Below are 8363 nucleotides of genomic sequence, written 5' to 3'. Positions count from 1 at the left end.
TTCTGACCTCTGCTGTTGGCCCAAAGCATCATCAGGCTTCAAAAAATGCAGCGGTTCCTAAAAGGATTGTATAATCTTAGATATAGCGTATTGGCATCTGCGTGCACTGCATGCTCTCTCTCCCTGGTATCAGTTCTTGGCCCTTGCAGTTGGTGGTGTAACACAGGTTACAAAACGGCAGGAGGAAAATCTTGTTTCCCTCCCCCTTGAGTGACAGAGGATTCCTGTCTGTTATTCACCCAGAAACATAACATGATAATTACTAAAATCCAACATGGATTATAAACATGTTATTTGCTCTAAGTTAGCAAAAAGCCTCAGAGTGCTTGGCAGGGAGGATGAGCAGGTCCTGACCTCCAGCATCCTGCAGCTGTACAGCGGGAGCCCGGAGATGCTCGCTCATGAGGCGCTGAAAACCCTGCAAAAAGACAACGTGTCTCCACATAACGCGTAGCTGGGCTGTGGTCAACAAACCAACTTGTTCTGGGAAGGGGGTGGTTATTCCTGCGCTTACAATTAATTATAAAACTGCTGAAAGAGATATAAGCTGCCCCTGGTGGTGAGAGATTGGCATGAGACGTAAATCAGGGGCTGCAAAAGCTAGCCTAAATCTGCCTTCCTCATATGTCAAGTTGGGCTAATGCCATGAGCATGATGCTGTTTAGATGACCTCTAAGTCTGGTCCAGGCTAGCAATTCCCATGTAAAATGCACATATATTTTATGTTCCTTGTCTGCTTTCATATTTTTTTGTAATTTGGATAATGAAAATTATCCAAATAATGAAATTGTCTCAGAAAACAAAAGAGTTGTCGTCTTAGTAGCTACAGAAAGCTGAGAAATGCTGCTCTGAGAACCAGATCTTTGGGGAGCTTTAGACCTTCCCCTGTTCCCAAAGGCATGAGTTTTTTCATATGGTGCCCCTTGGTACCAGGGGAAGGTCTCCAGCAACTGGAATCCCCGGTGCTTTTTTGGTGCTGGGGTCACCTGCTGTATCTCCCTTGAGCTTGGTGTGCGGGGGAGCTGAAGGAAGAGGAACTCAAAGCGGTCACATCCATAATGAGGAGGCTTGACTATTCTCACATGCTGGGTTGAGGATGTAGTTGCTCAGTGCAGCTATCTCAGATTTATCCCTTGAAATGCTCAGACAGAGAAGACAATAAAAAAATCAAACACCTTCCTGTCATTCTATCCCTTGGCTAGAGGCCAACAGCAGACCACCACCAAAGCTGGGTTAGGACACCCATAAGACCCAGTGTTTGGGAAATATATCCAAGGTGACATTTTAAGTAGACGGGAGAGAAGTCAGAGGCACATACGTATCTCTACTTTGCAGTCTGATCCTTTAACGATCTTCTGATTAAAAGTTATTCCTAAAATATGCAGTTGCATTTGCCTTCACACAGTCTTTCTCAACAGCAGGCTATATGAGGTGATGCTCTGATGTCCTCAGTGCCTTCATACGACAGGTCTGCCAGCAGACCGTGGGGCAGCTGAATGCCTTCTGTGGTGTCCAAGGGTCCACCAGAAACTTGTTCTGGGATGGGGATGTGGTGCCTGCAGCAGCAGCAGTTCCACTGGACAGGGCTTTGCCCCACAGCTGCTGGGCTAGTCCGGGCCAGTCCTCCAGAGGAAACATGTCCTCTTTTCACCTGCTTCACTTAGTTGTCTGTAGCTTTTCTAACATAGGGAATAAAATCCTGCCAGGGGCAATCTGCTCCACCCCAGTGATACTCACAGCCTGCTTGCCCTGTGTCTCTGAAATCTGCCCTCGCTGGTGCTTTCATAACCCTGCACGTGTTGTTACACTTGAGAAGAGGGGGAGTTTCTCTGAACCATGTCTCGCTGCTCTGTGGGGCCATAGCTCACCAGGGCCTATCGTTGCATTGCTGCCACGTGGTGATACAGGTTTTCTGGGGTCTCAGGGCAAGTACAGTGCCATGGGCAACATGGCTTTTGCCCCCAGGACAGGCTATCTTGTTCCTAGAGGTGTTTTTGCAGCCTTTGAGATGCTGACATGTTGTGTCATGCATAACTCTCTCTCTCTCTACCTGAATAATCAGCTTTTGGCAGGGTCTGGCTTGTGAAAAGATGCTGGGAGATTTGCCACGTGGTGCTGATGGGTTCAAGCATAGTTTTTGTGACCTGAGAAACAGAGAGTTCAGGATGGTGTGTCTCCGCTGCAAGCTGTTGTGGCAGGTTGAAGGCAGAAGAAAGGTTAGGAGGTTGTGGTCCTGCCAGGTTGATTGCTACATCACCTCCTTAGAAATCATTAGTTGAAGAGTATCTTTGATTTTATGCCATCATGGTTTTGGCAAAATATTTTATTTGAGTATTTGTCAGTTCATCTACATTAGGACAGGTGTAATTGTACTTCAGAGAGGAACATCATGGGTTGCTCTGCAGACTCTGCACAGCAGCCTCCATGGCACAGACATGTGTTGGGGGCTCATGCAGCCCGTGGGCATGCAGGTAGTGGAGATCCTCCTTTTTACAAAGGTAGACCCAGTGTCTGTACGTTCCTGGCCTGAAAGGATCTGCCTGGTTTTGCAAAAGCTGTTTGAGAAGTGCTCTGTTTTCTCCAAGGAGAAAGTTACGTAAAGGGGTGGGTTTTGTATGGAGTTTTTCAGGGTTCAGTCATCGTCTCAGAGCTTCAAAACCGAAAATTCATGTTTCTGAAATATTCTTATACTTTTCCTCTCAGAAAAGGATCAGCAGTGGGGGAGAAAAGGGAGAATGTAGGAGACAAAAATTAATTAGAAGTATAATATCTTTTCAGTTTGAAAAGATTTCCATGATTGTTTTAATATTCCTTCAAAAACCTGTATTTTGTTTGGAAAAAAAATGCATTTGTTTTTTTCAGGCTAAATTCCTCTTCTGCTGGTTTGAGCAGTTAGGAAATCATTGCTCTTCCTTTTATTTTCCCTTTCAGAAACCCCAGCTGGACTTATTGCTGAGAACCTTCTCAAAGCCAAAGAAATAGCCCTCAATGACTCTCGTGTTCCTGAACAGCTCAGGAATTACTTACAAAAAGCTCTTGATGTTGCTCTTGGACTAGACCCTTACCTGGATGCAATGGCAATTTCGAAGAGGTATGGATGCTCCTGTGTAACCCTTTGCTTCTTTCCTGTGACTGTATGAATATGTTCTTAGATTTTCTGTTCAGAATACGCCATATACGTGGGGGACAGTGGAAGGAAGAGGAGTGAGAGTTAGCTGTACCCAAATACATAGCAAAGTGTGCAGGACCTGTGTGTGTCTGTGTGCGCCTATGGCCTCAAGGAGAGGAGGTGAGAACAAAAAGTCCTGACCAAATTTTGGAAGATATTCTACCAATTGAATATTGACTGTGGCAATAGCTGTGTTGGACCGTATCCTATGAAAAATCAGCAAGCCAGCCTCCACACTGTGCCCGCTGAAAGGCTCAAAGAATGAGGCCCTGCATCAAATTGATACTGGAATAAACAAAGACTGAAGAAAACCTGCACCTCTGGATCCACCCTACAATAGCAGCCTTTATATGCGGCTTTTATCTCCAAGTGCTCAACAAACATTAATTAATCTGCTAACTAAATTACTCTAGTAACTAAACTAATTAATTAAACTAATTTAAGGTATCATTAATTCAGAAGTCCAACTGATACCCTCATTATTCTTTTTTGAGCTACAGTATATCACCCAGCCATGTGGGGTCTGCTAAACAATTCCCATTTATCAGTGTACATTTTGATACGTGGAAAAAGCCAGTTCTGTCTAAAATTGACAATGTGTAAACTGTTCCAGGCTGTGGATTACGGGAACGCTGAGCGTTCGTTCTGTTGCTGAAATAATAGCTGATAGTTGTTTGACTTACGCTTGCTGTACGATAATAGCTATACATTATCTTATTAAAGTTGTTAAAGCATTTGTGAGGGGCAGAAAAGAGGTTATATGAAATGTTCTACTCTTTAAGTCTTAGATTATCTGAGTGTGGCTGACACGGGTTATGAATTCTTTCTCATTTTACTGAGGAGTGGTGGGGGAGCCGGGGGGTGGGGGGGGAAGGTGAAATGGCTCTAAATTCTGGCCTGCAGAAGTATCACCAGCCATTTCTGGTGGTTACTTTCTTCAGATAGGGTAATCTAATCTGTCTGGAGGCTATGGACTTCTTCCAGTCATCTATTCCTTTCTCTTTGTAATGGGTAGCATCTCACTTCATCCAGAGACATCGTCACAGGCCTGGCTTCTGTGAAATAGCGTCTGGAGATGCCCTGCTTTTCTCAGCAGTTTACGAGGAAAACCATTTTTTTTTCTGTCTTGCAAAATATTTGAGATTTGACATCTTTCCCTCTATTCTGCAATGCAACATTTCTTTGGCTGAAAAAAAAAAATAACCCTAGAGCTGCACAACACCTGGCCAGGGTAGCTGGAGCCTTTTACTCCAAACCAGCAGACAGATAGGCACCTGTCTGGGACCAACTGGAAATGGGAAAGATTTGGGGTTGAACAGTGGGTCCTTCGGTCCCACAACCCCTTCTTCCCAAGCCCCTATGGCTGGAGGGGCTGCCAGCACTGAGACGGGCCTATTGCCAAGCCTGGTCCTCTTAGCACTGTAATTTAGGGATATTTGTAACGCTTCTGAGCTGATTTGTCGTGCTTGTGCACAGATGGAACTTTTCCAGGAGTTCCCTCTTGGTTGCTGTTTTTTTTTTTTTTTCATGCAGCATACTCAGATTTTGGTTGTTACCATAATGTTGAAATTTCTTCCCTTTGCCAGAAAAACTTCACCTGATGACAGCCCAGGGGACGCTGGAGGAACTGAAACCAGAGTTAGGCCGCAGGAAGAACGTGCCTCTGGCTCTTTGAATGGCAAGTTGTCAACCAAGAGGATAAAATTGCACCAGATTGGTGTAAAAGTTATCACTGAAGTTCGTCATCCTCTACTCGATCTTGAGCAGGGAAAGGATGAATGCCATGGAAATGCTCAGGAAAATGTGGAAAAATACTTAAAAAGAAAGATAAGAACTTCCTGTAGCTTCGATCTTTCTCTTGCATTAATTTTCCCTGTCCCCTGCTTCCCATGCACTTGTGCCCACGCACACGCCCATGCAGACACTTGTGAGTGCTTTAATTCGCAGTGCCAGCCCCATCCCTTAGTGACCAGCAAAGAGGTCATCAGCCTCACCGGAAGGGGAAGGAAGGGAAAAATCATGTTGTTTTGGGTTTGGTGGTGCTGTAGGGGTTTATGAGCTTTTGTGGTGGGGGTGGTCTGTGGCCAGGCACTGCATTTTTTCAAGTAGCAATACCCAGGCTTGTATCCCCATATAAAGCCTATTACATTAAATCTATTCCCAGATTCATTCTTCCCAGATGTTCCCATCTTTTGAGCAATATATCATCACAGTGAAGTACTCTTATAATGTATTACACTAATACATTGTTCGAAGGACACCACTGATGATAAATTTCTTAAATGATGGTGCTGTCTAGGGATAATGACTCTAAGAGCAAATGCAAGGTAATGTAGTGATTTTTTTCAACCGGGTTCCAGAAAGAATATGGAGACATCTTAAAGCCATTTTCATATGGGGGGAATGTTAAAATATGCAATATTTCAAGCACTATTTAACAAGCACTTGAACAATAGCAGCCTTGATGATAAAGGTTCTACATTTAAAACCAGTCCCTTTATTCTGTTGTCTTTTAGCTGCATTTTAGATGAAATTTTGTCAGATTCTGTTGTTACACCCTGATTTGAAAGTGTTTTAAGATTAGATTTTTTTTTAAAATGATCACTTAAAAGGTACATCTAATTCTCATTGTGAACAGGGTACAGTTTTTCCTATGGTTTTATTTTCAAATTTTCATTCTTGTCTTTCAACAGGCCAAATTTTTATGATGTTTGTTCATATGATGAAAGCCCGGAAGATTTTATTAATTGGCAAGCTTAAAGGTTACAGTATCCTTGCTATTGCAGAAGAATTGCCAGATGATGGCAAAATCTTTGCATGTGCAGAAGCGCCGTATCTCGGAGTGAACAGCCAAGAAGCATTTGATTATTCTTCAGACGGTAAAAAGATAAGCATGCGAGTGGGACCAACAGCAGACACTTTGGAGGTAAAACCAGTTGGAAGGGGAGTTTGGGAGCTCTTGTGTGGAACAAATCAGAGAGTTTCAGGCAGGTCCTAATCCCTGCCCACAAAATGCTGGACTTTGACCCTAATTTGCTTGCAAATATGGGAATACACTCCTGCACTGGAGTTATTTCTTATTCATGACAATGTATGATGGGACAGCTCTGTCACACAAGGTAGTTTTTTTCCTTTTTAACCAAAAAGCTTTTTGATCAGAGGAATCACAAGCTCTAAATATAGATTGATAGGCTTCAATAGCAGAATTCTACTTGACGTGGGTGGGCTTTGTTTCAGGGTCTCTAATTCTAACTATAACAAGCTGGAAGAGTGTATCTGTGCCCTGCTGAGCCAGCTCTTGAGAAGGACAGCTTGCTCCCAACGTCCACAAGAATTGGGAAAGTCCTGAAGAAGTCTGTAATTCAACCGCAACCTCTTACTGTTTCCCATCACTAAAAACACTGTGGAAGATTAGACCCCAAGTTTCTCACTTCCAGAGCAACATGATAAGCTTCTGACAAGCAAATGTGTTAGCTGTATTTGTTTCATTCTGACTAGTGACTTTGTCCCAAGAATGAGAAAATCTTATGATTGCCAGCAGCTAGGGGAGTCTCACGTTTAATTCCAGTCTATGGATCTCCAGGAAGTTGCTGCCAGTCCAGCATGCTAACAGGTGATGCCCATGCCAGGTTCATTAAATATATAGCTTTACTATTATTAATGCAAACAAAATTGGTCTGACTCCATTTTCAGTCTGGATGTATCAGTGTGAGCTTGATTGTAACTTTATTTGCATTAACAGGTACCATATTTGAATCTAAAATGAAATGGCCAGGAGCTTTCTGACCTCTGGCTTTCATCACCTCTGGGTTTGATAAGAAAGAAACAAAGACCTTTGCCAAGTATATGAATAAACGAAATGTTACAGATCACCTGCAATGTGCAGCATTTAAAATCCCAGCTCCCTGCAGAGAGTGTGAAATTAATTGAATTGCTGTTGCTCTCTAGTGCCCATTCTGTGCAACTGACTTACTGTGACTGAATTAAAATATCTAGAGGCAAGCAGAGTACATGCTGTGTAGAGATTAAAGAAGGGAGCAAAGACATGAAAATTAGATCCTTAAAACAGAATGTTGCAACTGGTTTTGTATCCTCTGGTTGCAATGTGAAGGCACATCCTGACCCCAGGTCTGCAGGTTCTCAGGGATTCATATAGTTCGCGGAGCTGATGGGAGTTGAGATGCTCGCGTTTGGCAGGAGGGATCCCAGCACTGGGGACACCCCTCTACGCAGGATTTCTGCACAGGGCTCTGAACTTTTGTTGCTCATCCCGGCAGATATTTTGTCATTGATATCGGGACGATCAGGATTGTCCTACAGGTCTTAATCCCCAATGGCTGTAAATGATGAAGCAATGCATTTGGTGGTCTCTCTGGTGCCTTTGCATTTTGGTGTCATTGAGGTTTGCCTAGCTGGAGTGAGGCAGCTGTGTGGGAAGACACCTGGGTGCATGGAAGAGGCTCAGGCTGTAAATAGCGTGCTGACTTCTCTGTCCTAGAGAAGACCAGTTTTGGTTGGAGACCAAGCAAGCTTCCTCCACTGCCATGTGGGCATGCTGAAAGGCAGGAGGATGAGGGGGTCACAGGCAGAAGATGGGCCAGGGATGGCACAGCTGAGCTCTCACAGCTCAGCTTCATGGAGGTGGAGAACAACAGCGTTCCTGTCCCCCATCATCTGCAGGAAGGCTGGTCTAGAGCAGAGCTGGCTAGTTGAAAAGCGTGGTGAGATTCAGGAGATCTGGAAAAGCTCTGGCAAGGATTGCCTTTGTTTTCTATGGTATATGTCTATGAATATGTCTATTCATTCTTGTCCCTCTAAAGAAATTAGAGGGCAGAGGTGGTCACTCGCCACTTGCTCTTTGGAGGTGTCTGCTGCAGCTTTCTTGCTCTGGTGAGTGGCTGAATTTTGCTTCCAACCGAGTGCAGGATGGCAGGATTTCTGCTTATCTGCTGGTCCTCAATTTTTTGCAGCAGTTGAAGCTCCTGGGAGCAGAGGATTTGCCTCACTGCACTGGCTCGTCTAAAGCACAGAATTGCCATGTGATATATAAGTACCTAGCAGGGAAGTCCTTTTCTGCTGCATGAAGCTACGATTCAGAAAGATCAAACTGCCAGAAGGTATGTGATGTACTCTCACTTCTCGTGGAAAACTAGTCGACCTGAGAGTGCCGTCCTAGCCTCGGGTAGTGGGTGCC

Source organism: Phalacrocorax carbo, chromosome 6 (genome assembly GCF_963921805.1).
Source record: "Phalacrocorax carbo chromosome 6, bPhaCar2.1, whole genome shotgun sequence".
Lineage (NCBI taxonomy): Eukaryota > Metazoa > Chordata > Aves > Suliformes > Phalacrocoracidae > Phalacrocorax > Phalacrocorax carbo.
This window is presented reverse-complemented; position numbering follows the sequence as displayed.